Source organism: Halichoerus grypus, chromosome 1, assembly GCF_964656455.1.
Source record: "Halichoerus grypus chromosome 1, mHalGry1.hap1.1, whole genome shotgun sequence".
NCBI classification, from domain to species: domain Eukaryota; kingdom Metazoa; phylum Chordata; class Mammalia; order Carnivora; family Phocidae; genus Halichoerus; species Halichoerus grypus.
In genome coordinates this window covers 160,010,627-160,033,281 of record NC_135712.1, presented here as the reverse complement: position 1 = coordinate 160,033,281, position 22,655 = coordinate 160,010,627, and the positions used below count along the sequence as shown (strand labels likewise).

At 42.8% G+C, this 22,655-nt stretch overlaps 1 protein-coding gene and 1 long non-coding RNA gene across 4 annotated transcripts in view; one reads left to right on the top strand and one right to left on the bottom strand.

The window, feature by feature from the left end:
- KBTBD12 (kelch repeat and BTB domain containing 12) overlaps positions 1 to 5,593 on the bottom strand; it is a 70,690-nt gene extending 65,097 nt beyond the window's left edge. The window contains exons 1-2 of one of the 3 annotated variants that reach the window (XM_078074351.1): positions 5,235 to 5,593; positions 3,273 to 3,330 (exon numbers count right to left, since the gene is read on the bottom strand). The gene's annotated coding sequence lies outside the window, so the exon portion shown is untranslated. Of the gene's footprint in view, positions 1 to 3,272; positions 4,099 to 5,234 lie in introns of those variants that run through there. The other 2 variants (XM_036078502.2, XM_078074353.1) reach the window with 2 other exon arrangements.
- The window catches only part of LOC118526962 (uncharacterized), a 79,180-nt gene that overhangs the window by 32,763 nt on the left and 23,762 nt on the right, over positions 1 to 22,655 (top strand). Inside the window, exon 2 of the long non-coding RNA XR_013448684.1 lies at positions 9,608 to 9,821. This is a non-coding gene — a long non-coding RNA (uncharacterized LOC118526962). The remainder of the gene's footprint in view (positions 1 to 9,607; positions 9,822 to 22,655) is intronic.

Below are 22,655 nucleotides of genomic sequence, written 5' to 3'. Positions count from 1 at the left end.
CTATCTTAATAAAAACACAAGCAGCATTAGTTTGAAAGAGAAGTATGTGTTCCTTTTCTTTATAAATATAGTAGTGCCTTATAAACACTGTGGACAATGTTGGGTTTCCCCCAGAATCCAACCTGCCTTCTGTTGGAGTGGATGGGGTAGGACCACTGTGACTGGTTCAGGGATGGGTGTGAGACCAGAGATGGGCTTAATCAGAGTGAAGCTCAGGTTTCTGGCTCAATGGCTGGCGGCATCCGTGTGTTCTGCAGATGAGAGGTCTGGAACTGCTACAGCCATGTCCCCATAAGTCAGCATGAGGACACAGCTAATACAGGGAAGAAGGCAGAGAATCCAGAGTAATGGGTTTGAAACATGCTTTATATCTGTATTTTTTAGGCTTCAGTGACAAACTATTTCCTTTATTGTTTAAGCTAGTTTGAATTGGGATTGCTGTAACTGACACTCAAGAGTCCTTACTGGTATAAGTGACATATGCAAAAAGGTTGAGAAAAGGTTGCCTAAGGTAATTGCAATCATATATTTTGTAAAATTCCACTTTTGTTATATTCTTATGTTTTCTATTAGTATACTGTCAAGTAAAAGAACCATAGAAGCTTCTAGTTATCTTCATTTTTTAAAAAGATTTTATTTATTTGAGAGTGAGCGAGAGAGAGAGAGAGAGAGAGAGAGACGGGGAAGAGCAGTGAGGGAGGGAAGAGGAGGGGGAAAGAATCTCAGGCAGACTCTGCACTGAGCGCAGAGCTAATACGGGGCTCGATCTCACTCTCACAACCCCGAGATCATGACCTGAGCCACAACCAAGAGTCAGATGCTTAACCAGCTGAGCCACCCAGGCACCCCTTCATTTCTTCTTGATAGAAGGCAATATACACTAAGTCACTCTTCTAAGTTTACCTTTTCTCATTAAATGGACACAACATTTTACAGGTGCAGGAACCGAGTTTTGAACGCAGTTCTATCTGACTCCAAAGTCTGTACTCTTAACCATTCACTCTCATGCAAGTGTGGGCAAAGGAGGGCCAGAGAGTAAATATTTCAGGCTCTGTAGGCTCTAGGGTCTCTGTCCTAACAACTCAACTCTGCTGTTGTAATGCAAAAGCAGGCATAAACAATACATAAACAAATGAGCATGGCTGTGTGCCAATGAACTGTTTTAGGGCTATTGAAACTTGAATTTCATATATTTTCATGTGTCATGAAACAGTATTCTTTTGATTTTTAAAAGCTATTTAGAATGATAAAATCCATTCTTAGCTTATGGGCTATACAAAAACAGGCCGCAGGTCAACAACTCTTGCTCTACTGTTATAAATCAATCCACTTTCTAGATCCTGAGTAGGACAATATCCCATCTGGGTGCCTAACCTCCACTTCTCTGCTTAAGCCCAGTTGAAGAGTTTTGATTCAAAAAGATTCAAAAAGATCATCTGGTTGTCCCCAAGATTCCCAAATATAAATCAATTTCTTCAATAAATACTTTATTTGGATGCAGCCAGTCTGCCCCAAATATTGGCTGTAACAACAACAAACACTTTTAAAACAGAAATAATCGTTCCCAACATTCTGAAGAAGCATTTATAAATTTTTTAGATGGGTGTATATATTTATTAAGTATCCCCTTCTTCTATTTGCCTTTTATACACCTCCTGAAAGCTACTCGAAATTTCTATGGATTTATGGACCAAATGAATTTACCGACGGAAATCCTGAAAAATATCCAGGCAGTTAAATGCACCACCACACTTCAAAGACATTCTCAGCAATGTGTCCTGTACCTATAAGGTGCAGAGAAGATACCAGCATTGCAGATGGGGGCTTTGAGAGAGTCCTGGGTTTGAATCTCAGTTTAGCCATTTACTTGCTATAATCCTAAAATGACTTAACCTTTCTAAACCTTGGTTTGTTCATCTGTAAAATGGGGAGGATGTATATAAAAGTAGTTAGGTCAGTTCTTGGCATCCAAGTGCTCCATAAATGGAAATTATTGTTATTTTACAGTGTAGCAGAGTGCAGCTTAGAGGCTAGAAACACGGGCTTTGGCTGGGTTACCGAGGCCTGGGTTTGAATCCTTGCTCTACTATCTAGTAACATGAGCAAATTTCTTAGCCTCGTTCAGTTTCCTCACTTGAGATTAGCTTTGAGAATTATTTAAGAATAGTTGGGAGAATTAAATAAGGCCATGCGTGTACAATACATCATTTGCCTGGTAAAATCTGCTTGGTACAGCTGAAGCAGGATATACCTGTATAAATAATTTTCTAATAATAACAATGTTTGGGTCCATATACAAACTGCTTGTGGGTACAGACACAGCTCATAAATAAAAGAGAGCTGACAGCAACTTTTTCTTATAATGAGGGCAGAGAGGGCATTCTCCTCTCATCAGCAAAACAAAATTGTATAAATGTTCTCATGATATCAATGGAAAGTTATTCTCTGCTCCAATTTATAGAAGACTGAACTGATGCATTCATATTAATAGTACCCATAATAATAGAGAAAAAATGAGTAGCAAAGATAAATACAAATCACAAGAATAAAGCCTAATTACTCTGCAAATCCAAAATGCAGTTATACCCATGTCCAGTATATTTAGTTTTGAGAGATGGACTGCTACAAATTTTAATGTGGCATAAAAATGTTAATTTAAGCTGCCAAGGATTTGCTTTTATAATGTTTAATATTATAATCTTTACATTATCTTTAAAGTTGCTACTTTTCCTACATAATGAATGATACATGAGCTTGCTTCCATGTTTTGCTGAAGTCAAAACTAGTTTAAATTCATAGTAGCACTGTTTGAAATAGCAAAAATGTGGAAATAACCTAAATATTGATTAACATGAGAACAGATAAACTGGAGGATATTCACTCAAGAGAATACTGCACAGCATAAACAAAAAATGAACTAGAGCTACATGTATCAACGTGAATTTCACGAACATCATAATCTATGCAAAAGACTGCAGACGAATAGATGCTACAAACCATTGAGCTCATGTTTAAAATATGCAAAATAATTATGTTCTAATAGAGTAAATATAGACAATATATTCTGACAAAATAAATAAATGTGCTCTTTCTGCCAAATAAAGAAATAAAATCTTTAAAAAAGTTTTAAAAATTATATATTCTTTAAGGATACATACAACTCTGGTGGAATATAAAGAAATGAAGGGTAATTATAAAAAACATCAAATTCAGGATAGGGTTGCCTTGAGGAAGTGTGGAAGGAGGGGATACAATTGGAGAACTGCACTTACCGTGGTGAGCACTGCACAATGTCTGAAATCGTCCAATTACTATGTTGTACACCTGAAACTGATACATTATGTCACATATACTTCAATAATAAAGATAAAAAAATGTGTCCTGAGCCTATTGTCACCAGCACCACCCCTCATTCAAACATCACCAGGCCCTTCACAATCTGGCATCTCCCCACCTTTCCTACCTCATCTCCTGGCTTTCCTTCCTTATACTTCAGTCTTTTAGTAGTACTGAACCACTAACAATTCTAATGCGTATGTTACCTTTACACACGGTGTTCTGTCTGGAATATCCTTCTCCCCCTTCCACCTGAAGAAATACAAGTGGCTCTTCCAAATTCAGTTAGACATCACTTCCCCTGTGAAGCCTTCTCTGCCCTTCCTTGCCTGTACCTTGAACATAGTGACTGTTGCATCTGCCTGCCTCCCCTTTCAATAATGAGCACATTGAGGGTAGGGGGCTCATGTTTTAGTCACTTCCAAACTCTTAACATCTGTCTGTGATGATGCCTGCTACATTAGGGCTGCTCAATAAGGTCTGTGCAACTAAATGTTTTGCTTTGTCCTAAATTACAATTTCATGATAACCTTTTTTTTTCTTCTTGTTTCATGCATGTTAATAAACCATTATCTTGAAGATTCTTTTCTACATTTAAAAGTTGTGCTTGATTCTTTAAGTTGCTCATGTTTTTTCAAGTCAAGCAAATCACCCAGAATCCTTAACTTGATTTCCTTGATGCACTGTGACACCCACTTCTCACTTCACTTCTACTTTCAAAATTAATTCCCAGTTACCACGTGCTCTCAGGGATTCGGCCCCAATTTTTAGAGAACTGAAGCCAGAGATCACAAATTGGCTGCTCACACTTTTTTTTTTTTTTTTTTGCAAAGTAGTTGTTAACATGCAACTGTAACATTGTAACATCTACTGAAAAAAATGGAAGGCTTGGCAACATTGGAGCCTTCATTCCCATGGTGACAACAGTGTGTTTGACCTGAGTAGACCGTTGCCACCTCTCAGATGGCACATCTTATCTCCTTTCCCCAGCCCCCATTATCCTGAGTGTCAGTCCTCATTTATAATTCTCACGCTGTTGCTTTTCTCCCCCCGCCTTTTTAGTTACCCTCCAGCCACTTATTTGTGACCTCTGTTTTTCACCATTCCATCCCCTCACCTTATTTTGCTTCAGTATCACAACCTTGCACAGACACTGTTAGGAAATGGCTACCTTAAATGCACTTTGAGTCTCCCACTAGTATGGAAAAACACCTGGTTCACTTAATAGCAATAATCCATCCCATACCCTAGGTGTTTAATAACGGCCAGGCCTATAAGTGATAAAGCTAAAAAAGACAAATTTCCTTTTTGCTTTCCTTTGAGGAGTTCACACTGTTTTGCATTCTCAGGGCACTTTATACTTTTCAAAGTGCTTTAATATGCATTGTGCAGTAGCTCATTAGTTCCTCTTAAGAATCACGGGGGGGGGGAATGCAGCATAATTATATTCCTGGCTTTAAAGTTAAGAGAGTTGCCTGGGGATACTTTCGATGCTAATTGAAGCTTTTTAAAGTGCCAGGCACTATTCAAGGCCCTAGGCAGACAGCCAGGAAGGGAAAGACAGAAGGGTCCCTCCCTTTATGGAGCTTATAGTCTAGTGAGGGAGGCAAACGTTAACGTAGATAATGCTAGGACGGTGACTACTGCCACATTAAAGAAGGAAGAGACTCCTGGCTGAGCAAAGCTGGTCTCGAGGAGGAAGCGACTGGCTGGGCTGAGCTGTGAAGGCAGGAGCCGGCCCCATGACGACGGGAGGGAAGCGCAGTGGGTCCCACAAGTGCCAAGGGCCGGGAGGCTGCCCCCAACTCCGGCCCTCGACCTTTCTCCATTGGCCTGGCCCTAGAGCTAAGACAAAGCCCTCGACAGGGGCCCGCGTTTCCTCTGTCACCGTTACTTACAAGCTGCTGACCCCCGGCTTGAGGCACGGCCCCACTGGCTCCGCAGAGGCCGCAGGGATGGCGCCGCGACCTGGCCCCGTGGCCGCGCGGACCGGGCCAGGCTGGCCGGGGCGGGGCAGCTAGCGGGCTTGACCAGCGGGCACTGCCCAATATGGGCCTGTGCGGGCCTGGTGATATAAATAGACCGCGCTGGGAGCGCAGGGGACCGAGGGCCCGCGCCCTGCGGAGGGGGCGGGGGGCGCTGGCAGCTCCTCTGAAGTGACAGGTGCTTGCCCTCGGCGCCGCGGGAGCCCGGGATCGGGCGGCTCTGCGCCTGCGCTAGTCGTCCAAGCGGCTCTGCGAAGGCAATCCGCAATCTGCGGGCCCGCGGGCCGCTCTGCGCCTGCGCTAGTCTTCCCGCGCGGGCCCGCGTGCCAGGGCGGCGGAAGCTCCGCCCGGAGTGGGCGAGGACATAGTTTTAAAGAGAATCTGGAAATCAGATTTCTATAAATGACACATCTATCCGCTTAATCTTTTTAAAAAATGCAAACGACCAAAACCCAGTATGTGTGGGCTCACTGAATGTGGCCAGGGAATAGGGTTGCCAGATGAAATGCTCAGTTAAATATAAATTTCTGATAACCAACAGTTTTTAAGTATATGTCCCAAATACTGCATGGTCAATTCACATTTAACGGAATGTGGGTGCTTGTTGTTGCTTCTTTTGGGTTCTGTACTTTTATTTGCTACGTCTGGCAAGTCTACCTGGAAAAACCAGCAGCCCCATGACCTTCGGCCTCAAGTGGGAGGTCCCCTGTAAGCCTGAGAAAAGACTGATGAGTAATGCCCAGGTTTGGGGTGGTGCAGGGAAGAGGAATGTTTCCTGGAGGGAAGTGTAACAATATCTACTGGGTGGATAAGGCAGTAGTATTAGGTCAGCCGGTTTAAGATAAAACAAATTTGTGTTAACAAAAAATTGTTATCTTATGCAAATTTATTTCTTATATTCTGGAGTGCAGACGTCCAAAACTGGTCTCCCTGGGGTAAAAGCAAAGTGTCTGCAGGGCTGCACTTTTTTTTTTTGGGAGGCCCTAGGGGAGAATCTTTTTCCTTGCCTTCCCAGCTTCTATTAACTGTACTCATTCTCTCTGCAGCTCATGGCCCTTTCCTCCATCTTCAAAGCCTTTGGAAACAGAGCTGAGTCTTTCCTAGATTGCACTTGGTACTGATTTTTCTGCTTCCCTCTTTCCTTTATTTAAATTGTGGTTAAATATACATAACATTTACCATTCACCATATACATAAAATTTTAACCATTTTTTAAAAGATTTTATTTATTTATTTGACAGAGACACAGCGAGAGAGGGAACACAAGCAGGGACAGAGGGAGAGGGAGAAGCAGACTCCCTGCTGAACAGGGCGCCGGATGCAGGGCTTGATCCCAGGACCCTGGCAGATGCTTAACCGACTGAGCCACCCAGGTGCCCCAAAATTTTAACCATTTTTAAGTGTATAATTCAGTGGCATTGAATACATTCACAATGTTGTGCAGCCATCCCCACTAACCATTTCCAGAATTTCGTCATCAGAAAGAAAAAGTTTCCCAAACAGCAACTCAGTACCCATTAACTCCCAATTACCACCCTTGCTCCCCTGCTTCCCCTCTCCTCCCAGCACCTGGAGACCTCTATTCCACTTTCTGTCTCTATGAATTTGCCTATTTCAGGTGCCTCATACAGGTAGAATCATACAGTATTTGTCCATATATGTCTGGCTTATTTTAGTTAGCATAATGTCCTCAAGATTTATCCATTTATCATTCCTTTTAAAAGTTGAATAATATTCCATTGTGTGTGTGTGTGCATGCACATGCGTGTGCGTATGTGTCTACACACATACCATATTTAAAACAAAACACATTTCATGTTGGTAAATAAAATTCCTTAAAGCATTTTAGAAGCTCATGTCAATCCTTGCATGCATTTATATTTACATGTACATATTAGAGTTGTTTGATAAAACTCCTGTCTCCCTTTCCCACAAACATTTCCTGATCTGTGAGCCCCATTTAGGTCCTTCTACACCTGATTCTATTCCTGCTTCTGGTTTTGTTTACCAGATGATTGTGCTAAGCTAATGAATCTTTCTCCGTTTGCTCTGAAGACTATTTGATTTCCCATGTGGCTACTTTATTTCCCCTTGTTCATTTGTTTCTAGAGGAAGTGAAATATGGTGTCAAGAGCTAGGGCTTCCTGTGGGTAGAGAGGCTAAGTTGGAAGTTGGGCTCTCAGGGACTTTAGCTGATTCTCAGATGATTTGCCAGATGATTAATGACGGATTAATATTATCAAATATACTGATGTACCCAAAACTTGTTTTAGGGAACATGCTTTTTGAATAGATTATATATGAATATGTACTTTACTCAGAATTGACTTACTGCTTCATTTTTAGCCTTCACTTTCTTACAATGCTGAGTTGCTTCTCCTGTATTCCTTTGGGTATATTTTGCCGTTTTGGTTTAATTTATACCTCCTTCTGGCGCCTTGAAGCTAATCTACCCTGTGCCTGGCTCCCTTCGATTGTGATTTGCCTCTGAGCAGCTTTTCCTTAATAGAGAAATCACTTTTCTCCCCACATATCCACTTCTGCCCCATGACATTGCCACATTTTAAAGGAAAAGTACACACATCTGAACTACTATTCCTGACACTGGTTCCTATCTTGAACTATTATCTATCACTTGGCTTGAGCAGTTCCTTGATTAGGGAAAACCAGGCTTCTAAATGAAAAAATGAACAACCAACCTGATTATTTTAAACTTAATTTAACACGCCTCCCCCCCCCAAAAAAAAACAGCCTGCCACAGAATGACAAATGGATACACACCAGTGGTAGCAGCTTTCTTTTCGTGGTCTTCATTCTTACTCTCCTGCTGTAGTTCTTCTGCTATATCTTCTTGTCTATGGAGTGATATTTTTGAAATATTATCTGTTTCTTCCCACCCTCCTTCCTTCATCATATATTTTCCTTATGATGCTTTGCTTCTCTATGCCATTTCAAAGTTGAAAGTGCTCTAGGGTCATTGCCTCAGGGGTGGGGGGGGGGTAGGAATCAGGACCTCAGAAAACCTGGCAGGTGGGGAATGGAAATGCTCTCTTCTGATTCCAGAAGCCTCGGCTCTTTCAAGAAAGAAATGAATTATTGGCATTTGTAATACATTTGGGAGGAAACCTAAATTACAGTAATGGATCTTCTTCCCGTAGTACCCCTTTCCCCAACTGAGAAACAGGGAAGTCTCTGGAGGAGAAGTAATAAAGAAGACCCATGCCCTGTTCAGCCAGACTAAGTGTGGGGTGGTTTGGCAGCCAGAACCCAAAGAGAGAAAATAACTCCATAGCATCTTGGCCAGCGAGGGCTTCAGGTAACCATTCCAGAGGCTTGCCTATCCTCCTGGGGCCCCAGTGGTAGAGAGAGCCACTGAACCAGAGAGGCCCGTGCAGACAGGTACGTGGAGCTTCTGGCAAGACCAAGGACCTAGGGGCAATGGACTTCTTGTGGGTCAGTGCAGACAGATGACAGACATTGAGCAAGCCAAGGCACGCCCCTTGGCCTGACTCCAGTGTTGGTTAGACCCCCCTCCCCCCCCCCCCCAGAACTTAGATGTGACTCTGGGGAAAGGGAAGGTTTGGCCATCCTGGTGGCATGAGAACTTCAACTAGAACGTGTTGACACTAATAAAGTAGTATTTCACCCACACTGTAGTTTGTGGACTGTGGAAATGGAGGGCTTGACACCCACAGAGTCTGGTGCAGAAGCATTGAGCATCAGCAGAAGTGGTTTGTCACCCTATGGGGGACAGGATTCAGGGAACCTAGAGATTCTTCTTTCAACTTGAGTTTCAGCAAGCAACAAGGAGCAACTTGAAAGGGAGAGGTAAGAAACAAGAACCAAAGTTATCACACCGTTAATTTATGTCTTTTGTCTGTAGCTGGTTCTCTTCTCATCCTGAATGTTAGCCCCCTGAGGGGTGGGGAGTATGTCTTTCTTGTTCACTGCTGGATCCTCAGCACCTGGAAAAGTGCCTGGCACAAAGGCGGTGCTCAATAATTCTTAGGGAGTGAACAAGTAAGCGGGTCAGAACCGTTTGTTGCGGGTAGTGGAATTCAGTCTGGCTAGTGTGGGATGCCCCGGAAGCAGGCTTGGATGTTAGAGCACTGGGGGCAGTGTGTCCCAGGGCAACAGTCGGAAGAAATGCCCCTGTCGCCTGCTGCTCTGCCCCGTGAGGGCATGGACGTCAGAAACTTCCACAGCTGCCTCATACTCTCCCTTCACAGAGCTTGTCAGAGGACCTTGATTCACCTCCAGGTGACCTGACTCTCCTCCACCTCCAGGTGAACTGTGGGTACCTCTGATTGACAGAAGCCGGGTCACCTCTCCACACCCTGACTTTGAGAGAGGCTGAGAAATGGAATCTGAAGAAAAAAGTGTTTTTATACTTTCCAGCTCTCATAGTTGGAGGGTTGGGATACGTGTTGCCACCCCCCTCCCCCGCTGAGGTTTGTGGGCTGTGAGGAACGAGGCCACCACGACCAGACGGGGCCAGAGGTAAGTGTGTGTGTGTGTGTGTGTGTGTGTGTGTGTAGGGTATTTGTGCCTGCAGCTTTGGGCTCAGCACCTGTGCGTGTGGAAAGGGTGAGGGTTCTAGCAGTTGCAACACCTTCATTTTGATATCCTCATTGGCTGTTTTGGTCTGAAGGGCTCAGAGCATTGTTGCCTGTGGCTGTCACATGGTGTTCACACTACAGAGCTTTGTTCTGTAGCATGTGTCCACACTTGTCATAGTTTCCCATCAAGCCAGAAAGCTCCCGGAGGCCAAGGGCTCTGTCCTATTCACCTCTGTGGTGCATTCACGTGGCTGCCTCAGCCCCTCCGGAGAATAGATGGTCAGGGAACGTTCACTGATTTGGATGACTGAGAGGCAAGGCTGGTAAGTGACAGGAAAATGGGACTGGGGAATGGGACACCCAGTATCCTAACCTGGCACCGCTCCTGAAGACCTCACAGTCTCCTGTAACTCAGACTCCTGGAGGATAAAGGCAAAGTGAAAATGCATCTACCTCACAGCCAAGTTATTAGGAGGATGGGCGAGGAGAGCAAACGGATGTGTAAAAGGGCTTTGATAAACTGTAAAGTAACTCAACGTCATTTTCCCTGATGAGGCATGTGATATTCACTGGAAACTCCTTTCCCCAAAGATCTTGAAAATGGGACCGAAAGCCATTTCTTCCTGGTAATATTGATCATATCCTGTCTTGAGGCAGAGATATGGACCATATTTCTTCCAGAGGCTCTTCCGCTTTCAGAATCTGTCACAGGGAAGCATCGGGAAGGGAGTTCTCTAGCTACTCAGCCCTGCTTTCCCCCTTCAGTGATAATAAACCGTGCTCAGATAGTCCAGCCTTCAGCCTGCAGGTGTTCAAGGCTGCACCCTACATCTAATAGAGCTGAGGGGTTTTCAAAGATCATGAACTTTCTGGAAGCCAAATTTCTCTCCATACCCCAAGATTATTTCATGTTCCCCAGCAATGAAATCCTCAAATCCCGAGTATATGAATCATTAAATCTTGCTTTTTAAGCAAGTAGTTTCTCAACACAGGTATAACTAATTATTATCGTCTGTTGCATTATTATGCGGTGACCACTATTTATACACTGTGTAAGTTCAGGTATATAGGTTTTGCTGCTCTAACAACGAATTTGACTGGATAGCTCCCTAACGAAAAATGAAGTTTCTTTTTCCTTCACGCAGAATTACAGGGAATGAAGAAGCAAATGGGGCAGTGTGAGTTAGGCACCATAATAAGAGGCCTCAGTGGTTCATGGCTTAACATAATAGAAATGATCTTTTGCTGATGCAAAGCCTAAGGCAGGTATTCAGACCATCAAGGTAGCTGTCCTTCATCTAGTGGTTCAGTAAGAGGTGGTGGGGGATGTCTAGCAAAGTGTCACAAAGCCTTGCTCTGTTAAACTCTAGCAAGAAAAGACCACAGGAGATCCTCTCCTCACAATTGGGGACTATCTAAAGATGCAAAGGGAAAATAACCAGTAGGATGATGAAGCAGCTGGTATAACAGATATGGAATGAGGGGGTGGGGTTCTGTGGCCACATCCCTCACCGGCCAGTGGCACCGCCCTGTTATTCCTCACACACACTCTCAGGTGGCGTGCGGATTAAATGAGAACTGGGCAGGAGGCATTATGCAAACGGCAAGGCTCACACGACCCACTAATCACTGGCACCGCCACCTGCTGGAGACGGAGTCAGAGCCCCCGCAGGAGCGTCAGGCGGAAGACAGCATCGACATGCATGAGTGACAGCACTCTGTCATTTCCTTTACAGCTGTCTTTAGTAGGTCTGGGAGATGGGGAGGTGCTTGTGCCACTTTGGTTTCTGGTTCCTTCCCACCTCCCCCTTGATCCCATAACCTTCCACCTCTCTGACACTTGGGATCTCCACCTTTCCAAGGATGTCTCTCGGTTCTTGGCTTTACAGAGACTTAAAGCTTCTATCTGAACATATTCTTAACTTACGCTGAGGTCCTCTTCCACACCTGTTTCTCAGGTGTGCCCCACAGGGTCTTAGCGTGCATCATACCCAGACCCATAGTCACATCATTGATCCAGAATCAAGAATGTTTAGGAAATGCTTTGCATCTTTTTTTTTTTTAAGATTTATTTATTCATGAGAGACACAGAGAGAGAGAGAGGCAGAGGGAGAAGCAAGCTCCCAAGGAGCAGGGAGCCAGATGTGGGACTCGATCCCAGGACCTTGGGATCATGACCTGAGCCGAAGGCAGACGCTTAACCATCTGAGCCACCCAGGCGCCCAAAATGCTTTGCATCTTTACTGCAGGATTCATCAGAACCTTTCATTCTGCATTCTGATTCTCCAATAAGGGATATGGAACACAGCATTTCTCAAATTGTTCTAACTCAGAACTCCATTTTCCAATCTGGAGGAACTATTGTCCTTCGTTCGTAAGTGCTGGTTTGCACTCAGTGTCTCTGCTTCCAGTTGGTCCATGACACACAGCTACCCACCAAAATCCTTTCCCCCTTTTTTTTGGACATGGAACTAGACTCCACTTCCCACCCTTCCTCAAAGTTATGCACCCTCATCCTCTCCAATGGGACGTGAGCAGTAAGATTTACCCCTTATGGGCCTGACCCACAAACCGGCTATGTACCCTTTTCAGCATCCCTTTCCTTCTGGCTGGCCAGGAGATGAAGACCCCGGGGCCCTCGGCAGGGCCACTGTCAGCTGGAGTCCCTATATGGGTTGAATTGTGTCCCCCCAATTCATATATGGGAGTCCTAACTCCCTGGCAACTCAGAATCTGACCTTATTTGAGATAGAGTCTGTACAGAGGTAATTAAGTTAAAATGAGGTCATTAGTGTGGGTCTTAATCCAATATGACTGGTATCCTTATCAAAAAGGGAGACACGGGGGCTCCTGGGTGGCTCAGTCGGTTAAGCGTCTGCCTTCGGCTCAGGTCATGATCCCAGGGTCCTGGGATCAAGCCCCACATCAGGCTCCCGGCTCGGCGGGAAGCCTGCTTCTCCCTATCCCTCTGCTGCTCCCCCTGCTTCTACTTGCTCTCTCTGGCAAATAAATAAATAAATAAAAATCTAAAAAAAAGGGGGGGGAAGACTTGGAGACAGACATGTATGTGTGGTTGCCCATGCAAGTGAAGTTGGTCATCTACAAGACAAGGAAAGAGGGCTGGAATAGATCCTTCCCAGTCCTCAGAAGGAACCTGCTGCCCCTGCCATCCCCTTAATTTCAGACTTCCAGCCTCTAGCACTTCGAGAAGATAAATTTCATGCTGCAGTGGCACCAACGTGTGATGCTTTCTTACAGCAGCCCTAGAAACTAATCCACGACCCCATCCCTACCCACAAGGAGATTCAGTCTTCATTGTGAGTGGTGGTGTTCAGGTTGCCGTAAAAATGCCTGCAAGGGCTGTATTGTCTTCTGATCCGTGAAGATGTTATGAACAACTTAGTCAATAGCTTTGCCAAAATCAGGACACCCTGTGCAGATGATCATTTCTTTAATTTACTTTACAAAAGAAAATGAGCTTAGCTTGACCTAATTTGCATATATTTATTTGTTTTTGTGGGGGAGTTCATACTGACTGCTAGAGATTGCAATCTTTTCTAAAATGTTCTTAGCCCATCCGTTTGAAAATACATTCCAGAATTTTACCGAGGATCAACTTCAAGTTTGTTAATCGATAATGATCATAATCCACTTTTTATCAATTGCAACACTTGCCCATCTGGAGACTTACCAGATCTGAGTTCCTTTAGGAAGGCTGGAGACTCTCTTATCCTATTGGTTCTCCTGTCTTGGGGGTCTTTCTCCTTCTTTCATTTTGAAAGAATTTCAAACACACAAAACGGTTTCAAGAATATTACAATAAATTCTCATATATCTTTCACCTAGGTTCACCAGTTATTAACTTTTTGCTGCATTTACTTTCTCTCTCGATATATATATATAATACATAGATACTTTTTTTATTCTACATATAATTGTTTTCTGAATATTTGAGAATAAACTCCAGATATCATGACCCTCTGCCCCTAAACACTTATGCATATAATTTTAAGAACAGGAATATATTTTACATATCCATGGTGTGATTATCAAAATTAGAAAATTTAATATCAGTAACAAAACTGTTACCATACCTACAATCCATACTGACTTTATGCCTAAGCCCTCATGTTGCCCTTTATAAAATTTCCCCCAATGCAAGAGCACATGTTGCATTTATTTATTTTTTTAAAGATTTTATTTATTTATTTGAGAGAGAGAGAGAGAGATAACACGAGCAGCGGGGGGGTGGCGCAGAGGGAGAGGGAGAAGCAGGCTCCCCGCTGAGCAGGGAGCCCGAGGCGGGGCTTGATCCCAGGACCCCGAGATCATGACCTGAGCAGAAAACAAGAGTCAGATGCTTAACCGACTGAGCCACCCAGGCGCCCCTCTTCTATTTATTAATTTGTTTTCACGACCATTTCCTTATACCAGAACTTTTCCTTCTTTGTTCTCATTGCCAACATAGTTTTTTTTTTTTTTTTTTTAAGATTTTATTTATTTATTTGACAGAGAGATAGAGCCAGAGAGCACAAGTGGAGAGAATAGCAGAGGGAGAGGGAGAAGCAGGCTCCCCACTTGAGCAGGGAGCCCGATGCGGGGCTCGATCCCAGGACCCTGGGATCATGACCCGAGCCGAAGGCAGACGCCCAACCATCTGAGCCACCCAGGCACCCCGCCAACATAGTTTTAAAAGTCTTTTGTGATGCCGCTAGCAATTTTCATCTGAATCAAACCAAACAAGGTCTCAATCTTCATGACTTAATGCTGGGGTAGAAAGTGGTTTTGCAATAAAATATCCCATCTGGGTTTGAATCCTCATTCTATTGTTTCTCTATTGTCTCTTCTTGGACAAGTTTTCCTAATATCCTTGAACTTCAGTTTCCATACATATAAAAATTGTGAACTTAAGCACTCAGCTTGCAAGACTATTGAATTGAAGAAGGTAACATGCTTAGTGACAAACACATGGCACGTAGTATGTGTAAAATAATATTTCTGACTTTCCTTTCTTTCTTTCTTCTGGTTCTAGGCCATGCCTCGTATCTGTCCCTGGTATAGTGTATGCCCTTGTCCACCACTGAGATTCCCCTCTCCAGCACAGAGATACCTCCCACTGACTGATTCCACCAACTGAGTGTTAGCTGCTGAGGGCCCATAGTTCAGTCCCCTCCTGGAATTGCTCTAGACCCAGAGGAGGTGTCTGGGTCAAGGTTCCCCCCTCCCTGAGGGCAGCCTGCATCCCATGACTGGTTGTTGAGGGTGTACAAAGGCCCTCACTCGGGGACAGCTTTGAAGAGCCAGCCCAGACCCAGAGCCTCCGATGGCTTATATGTCTTTCACGAGGAAGTCTCTGACCTTAGATTTAATTTCTATTGTTCATTTTGGGGAAAAAAAGCTACTGAAAAATATGCCCATTATAAATATTTGATCATTACCAAAAAATTCAAGGAAGTGAGTAAAAGTCCCCACACTCCCAATATTTTTGTGTCTTCCCATCCATCAAGGTGCGTGCGTGTGTGAGTGTGGGCAGTGTATTTTACACAGATGAGATTGTGCACTGCAGGCTATGCTCTATTGACGCCAGAGACCATTGATCCTTCCATACCCAGCCTCTCCTCCTCCCAGAATAATATCATCTAGGCACATGACTTCCCAGAGTGAAGACAGCATCTCCCAGTCTCCCTTGAAGCTAGGCACAGTCACGTGACTTCGTTCTGGCCAATGGCATGTGACAGATCAGAGGGTGCGCGACTTCTGGGCCAGGTCCTCAAGGAGGAAGGGACATGGCTGCCTCTTGCCCTTTTTCCTTCCAAGTGATGACAGTACTAAAGAGCTTTTAGCAAAAAACAGCAGACCCCGTTATGTCTTGATGGACTCATTTAAAAAGTTATACGTTGACTTCATTTTGTTTTGGTAGTTGGGGTTTAGATCTCCCCCACCCTCTCTGGGTGTGGGAGCCAAGAAGTTGCACTGTGCTGGGATGAAGTTTGCCTACAAGATGCCCAAGTGGAGATTTCAAGGATGCCATTGGATGTGAAAGTCTGGCCCCACACAGGAAAGGACTTTCTTTCCTTCCTTTAAAACCTTTAAGGTTAGAAAATTCTACTCTCCATCCCCTATTTCAAAAGTTTTTATGAATAATTTTATTTCCTCCCAACATTTTTTGGTTTTAGTTTTTAAAAAGGGTTTCTTGGGGACGCCTGGGTGGCTCAGTCGGCTAAGCGTCTGCCTTCGGCTCAGGTCATGATCCCAGGTCCTGGGATTGAGCCCCACATCAGGCTCCTTGCTCAGGGGGACCCTGCTTCTCCCTCTGCCTGCAGCTCCCCCTGCTTGTGCGCGCTCTCTCTCTGACACATAAATAAATAAAATCTTAAAAAATATAAAAAAATAAAAAGTTTTTTGTTCATTTATGAAAGTATTATATTCAATAACAAAAATCAAGAAAATGCAAAACATTATAGAAGGAAATAAAGATACCACAGTTAAGGTGTTGGTTATATCTTTGCAGACAGAGTTTGTAGTACTGATAGTAAATACTCTATTTTTCTCGTGCGTGAGATTTGTATTTGAACTTTGTTTATGGTACATTTCACTATAGAAATTTAAATTTGTTATGTGATCGAATTTATCCATCTTTTCTCTTTTGGGCCTCTGGGATTCACATACTTAGAAGATGCGTCCCCCGACACACACACCTAAAGACTGCACAAACATCCTCCTGTTGTGTTTTCTAGTCGTCTTTTGTCTTTGGCTTTTACACTTAAATTTTAATGCCTCTGGGATCAGTCGTGTGAAAGGAGAGTGCCCCTCTTTGCCCTCAATGATGCAGTAGTTTCTCCACCACAGTTTATTCAGAACGCATCTCTTTCTTACTAATTTGTAATGCCACCTTAGTCATAAGCTAAACTTCCCTATGTAACTGGATCACTTCCTCAGCATTCTGTTAGCTCTCTGCATTTCAAATCTCCACCTGCATTTGCAGCATTACCAATCTGTTCTAATGGTCACATCTTTAGAATATGCTTTACCACCAGCAAGGGCAAATGCCCCTTCATTACCTTAAAAAACATTCTCGGCTTTCCTTGCCCATCTAGTCATGACTTTTTTCTCTTTTGAAAACATTGGTTATGGAAAATTTTATGTAATCACAGTAAACTAATTGAAACTGTACTGCAAAGAATAACAACAACAAAAGCCTTTTGACAAGCGTAGCTCTAGACAACAATGCCATGTACTTGTTTTGATAAATGTACACACTATTTGCCAAAAGGAATCACACTTCCTTTTCTGTAACTTGGTTGGTGCTTTGACAGTTGATAGACATGTCAGTGACATAGATCATCACTGCTGGCGTCTGCATGGTGTGGTGCGGGGAGTATACCAGAATATGTGTAACTGCTTCCCACTGCTCTCGTTCCATTTCAGTTCTTTTCTTTTTTTCTGTTCTCTTGTCTAGCAATTGTAAATATGGTGATGAATTTCCTTATATATGCAGCTTTTTGAGCTTCTAATAATTTTCTTCTTCTGATAGATTCTTAGAAATGGGATTTCGTGGGCAAAAGGTGTGCATACTTTTTTTTGGTTTTATAATTTTTTGTAGTTTGTTTAAAGTTTTTATTTTAATTCCAGTTAGTTAACATACAGTGTTTATTAGTTTCAGGTGTACAATATAGTGATTCAACACTTCCATACAACGTCAGGTACTTATCACAAGTGCCCTCCTTAATCCCCATCACCTGTTTCACCCATCGCCCCACCCACCTGTCTGTTAATCATCAGTTTGTTCTCTATAGTTAAGAGTCTGTTTCTTGGTTTCTCTCTCTTTCTTTCTGTTTCTTGGTTTCTCTCTCTTGTCTTTCTCTGACTGACTGATTTCACTTAGCATTATACTCTCTAGTTCCACCCATGTCATGGTAAATGGCAAGATTTCATTCTTTTTTTGTGAGATATATACCCAGAGATATATTCCATACATGTATGGAATGGAATATATACATATACACACATACTATATCTTCTTTATCCATTCATCAATCGATGGACGGACACTTGGGCTGCTTCCATATTTTGGCTGTTGTAAATAATGCTGCTATCAATATAGGGGTGCATGTATCCCTGTGAATTAGTGTTTTTTTATTCTTTGGGTAAATACGCAATAGTACGATTATTGGATTGTAGGGTAGTTGTATTTTTAATTTTTTGAGGAACCTCCATACTGTTTTCCACAGTGGCTGCCCCAGTTTGCATTCCCACCAACGGTGCATGAGGGTTCCTTTTTCTCCACATCCTCACCAACACCTACCTGTTTTTTTCTTGTGTTGTTGATTTTAGCCATTTGGATAGGTATGAGGTGGTATCTCATTGTAGTTTTGATTTGACTTTCCCTGATGATAAGTGATGATGAGCATCTTTTCATGTGTCTGTTGGCCAACTGCATGTCTTCTTTGGAGAAATGTCTGTTCGTGTCTTCTGCCAATTTTTAAATTGGGGTGTTGAGTTGTATAAGTTCTTTATATGTTTTGGATACTAACCCTTTATTGGATATGTCATTTGCAGATATCTTCTCCCATTCCATAAGTTTCCTTTTAGCTTTGTTGATTGTTTCCTTCACTGTGCAGAGGCTTTTTATTTTGATATAGTTCCAATAGTGTATTTTTGCTTTTATTTCTCTTGCCTCAAGGAGATATATCTAGAAAAAAGTTGCTATGGCCGATGTCAAAGAAGTTACTGCCTGTGCTCTCTTCTAGGATTTTAATGGTTTCAGGTCTCACATTTAGATCTTTAATCCATTTTGAATTTATTTTTATGTGGTATAAGAATGTGGTCCAGTTTCTTTATTTTGCACATTGTTATCCAGTTTTCTCAGCACCATTTGTTGAAGAAACTGTCCTTTTCCCATTGGATATTGTTAACGTGTGCATACTTTACCCTCAGGGTTTTTACCAGCAGCCTGCACACACAGGGTGTAAGAGCACCCAACGTCTACATCTTGGCCAGCGCCAGCCTTTGTGATCTTTCCTCTGCTCTATTCTGTTAGGCGAGAATTATTCTCTTGTTTTTATTTTTGCTTTGTATTGTTAACAAAGTTGAACATCTTTGCATATGATTACTGTTCATTTGTATTCTTTTGTAACTTTTCTTGCCCAATTTCTTTGCCTAGTTTCCTTGTATGGGTTTGCTTTATTTTATTATTGGCTTATTTGAGGGTTGAGATAGAAATGATATCAAACATTAATTTTTTTCCCTGTAATGTATTATAAATATTCTCCCTCTCCCCCTTTGTCTTTCAACTTTATGGATTTTTTAAAAGTTCTGTTGTTTTCTGGGTTTTGCAATATGGTTAGAAATGTTTTTCCCCAATCCCAAGATATTTTTAAAAATGCATCAATATTTCTTCTAGTGTGTTTATGGCTTTGTCTACTTAAAATCTTTAAATTTTTGACCCATTTGGGATTTATTTTGGTGTCAAGAATGACGTGGGAATCCAGATTTATTATTATTTTTCCCCAAGTGTCGAGTTAGTTATTCCAATTCTATTTATTGATCGTTCCATCTGGAGTGTTCTGATTTGAAATTCTAACTTTCTCCCATATCAAATTTCCTTACTTACTTCTGTCCATTTCTGTACTCTCTTTTTTCCTACTGGGCTGTCTGTTTATCCTGTCATGCAACATAATACTTTAATTTCCCTAGCTTTATAATATTCTTTAACTCATGCTAGGATAAGTTTCTCTTCATTTTCAATATTTTCTTGACTATCCTTATATAACTTTTTCTACTTCAATTTAGCATCATTTTGTCAGGTGTCCAATAAAAAGCACTCTGTAATGTTATTTAGAATTGCAAAAAAGCCCGATATATTATTTGGGGAAACAAAATAATTTTACCATATTGGGTATTTTGTCCAAGATTCAGACATGATGTCCCATTCGTTGGAGACTTCCATGATGTCCCTTGATAGCATTATTTTTCTCTTCATGAAGAATGCCTCTAGTTCTTGGCCTGGGTGGATCTCACTGAGGGGCACACACCATGTGTCATGCACCTTAGAAAAAATTTAAGACTTTTAAGGGCAATTTGGACTATCACTGATTTTTTCCATACGTGCAGACTTTAGAACCCAACCCATGTGAGCACAAGATCATGAGTGCTGTTCCAGTGACCACTGGAGGGCCAAGTGGGCTAGAGGTATTTTCATTCTCGTTTTTATTTTTGTGTTTGTTTATATTGAAATAACTAAATTAAACCGAGTACCATTGAGGAAAATAGTGCTCTATTTGGATACCATTTAATCCGAAGCACGCACATACATAGTTTTTGGTGCAATGTGATTTGCCACGATCGATTCAGTGTTTCCCCTTTGGTTTCCGGGAGCTCACTGCAGAAATACTGTGACTTCTGAGGGCAGGTGTCTGTTAAATGTTGAACGTGTGCAAATTTGTTATACTCCAAGTGAGTCCACGTGCAGCTGTGGCATATGATCAGGTTGTAAGACGCAAGATACCGCTTTTTACCAATAAGAGTTAAAGGGTGTCCTGTAACCTTGGCCGGTGCCAAAAAAAATCCAGCGTTCCTTGGAACACTTCAAAACTTTTCCTTATTAGTGCAGGCCCAGTCACAAGCTTCCCTCAAAGACCCAGTGTTGGGGGTGAATAGCGAGATAACCGTGGACTCTTTTAGAGACCTGTGAGACTTTGTTCAACTGAAAAAAGCGTTTTCGCTGTAATTATTTCTGACCTGTTTAGTGGTTTCCTACCCGCCCCCTGCCTTGATCCTTTATTCCCTTCAAGTGTGCTAGAGCCATGAAAAGGTTACCAAGGAGTGGGGGGGGAGGGGGTAGTTAATTTAGGTCCAGGAAGGTGGGATTTAAATATAACTGTGTAGCTGACAAAATGATTTATTACTTTGTAGGTCATTGGAAAAGAGCAGAATTTCTCAAACTGTGTTCCATGGGCTGATATTAATCATACAAATGCCCTAAGCACAAAAAGTTCTCAGGGTTCCGGGGCCAAGTTGGCTTAGGAAATGCTGCCTGCTAATTCCCCACTCAGAACTCTACAATGTGCATTAGCATATTAAAAGTTCTGAGAAGTACAGCAGCAAAGAATCCAGTTTTAATTCTGCTGAGTGATTAAGCAAGTATATTAGTGCAAGGGATAGTTTCCTTTTAGGCCAAACAGGTTTCCCTTAGCACCAACTTTGGAAGGGCTAGAGGAGATTTAAAGGAATTTTACTCCCTCTTTTGCCAGAGGGTTCCAGCAGCCCTTTAACATGTGTGTCAGTGTCAGGATACTAGAGCTAGATTTTATTTATTTTTCTTTAAGATTTATTTATTTATTTATTTGACAGAGACACAATGAGAGAGGGAACACAAGCAGGGGGAGTGGGAGAGGGAGAAGCAGGCTTCCCGCTGAGCAGGGAGCCCGATGCAGGGCTCGATCCCAGGACCCTGAGATCATGACCTGAGCCGAAGGCAGACGCTTAACGACTGAGCCACCCAGGCGCCCCTAGAGCTAGATTTTAAATGAAATGCAATCAAAATCAAATTCCACTGAAATATAACTTTGCTTATTCATTCATAACATCAGTGGTGTACTTAAGTGTATTAGATACAATAAATGGTGGACCTTTTAACTCACGTAACACTTTCAGAAAATGACCTTCTAATGTATTCATTGATTATTCAAATAATAGGTATTAAAGGACTTCTGAATCTTTAGCACTGTGCTGAGAGCGGTGAGATACTTTAGAGTCTAGGAGTAGTAAGGAATAAGAGAATTTGGAGAAGACAGGAGACCCATATTGTTTGTGTGGCTCCTGGCTAATCCTTGGGCAGAATTCAGTCACCAGCTTTCAGTGGCTGTGGGAGGAGCAGTTCCAGCTTGAGCCTGAGAGGGGAGGTGGCTCCAGCCGGAAAGTAGGTCACCTTTTTTCACTGGGGCTCTCGAGGGTTTTGCCAGGGACACTGACACTCACAAACGAAATTCTGACATGTGTCAGTTTGCAGTGATAACATTGCTGCATAACAAACCACCTCAAAACTCAGTCGCTTAAACCAGTATTATATTTATTACTGCAGGTTGGCTTGGGGTGATCTGATCTAGGCTCAGCAGGTGTCCCTGCCCCAGGCTGTGGCAGCCGGGGCAGCTCTCCTTCCTACTTCCGGTCTGTGAGTCAGCTGGAGCATCTCTGCTTACATGTCTCTCATTTTCTTTGGGCCAACGGACTCCCCAAGAATGTTCTTCTTATGAATATGACAGAGGCAAAGATGGCAAGCCCAACCACGCAAAGCACTTTCAAGCCTCTGCTTGCATCTCATCTGCCAACATCCCCTCGACCAAAGCATGTCAAAGGATGGGAAACTATACCTGGCTCCTTTTGGGTGGATGTTACATAGCAACAGGTGTGGATGTCTACTCTTGTACCGGGGAGCAAGTAAATAACTAGAACAATAGTCTAGTCTGACACATCGTGGGAAGGACCCCTTCTAGGGCCCCAGGGTGAGGATGCCAGCTCCCCTTCAGGAATGTAAATTCCACTTAGGGCCTCTGAGACCTCAGTTCTGGCTCCTGGATATGAAAAAGTCTGTCTGCATCCAGTGAGACCCAAGGGTTGGCAGCTGACTTTGAATAACATATAGCAGCCTGGGAACGGAAGTTTGGCCAGATGAGCAGGCTGATCCCCAGCCTCTATATTCTAGCCACATCCTTCTCCTTCTCAGACTCAGGCCCTGGCTGCAGCCAGCATATACAGTGCCTTTGTGCAGACTGGA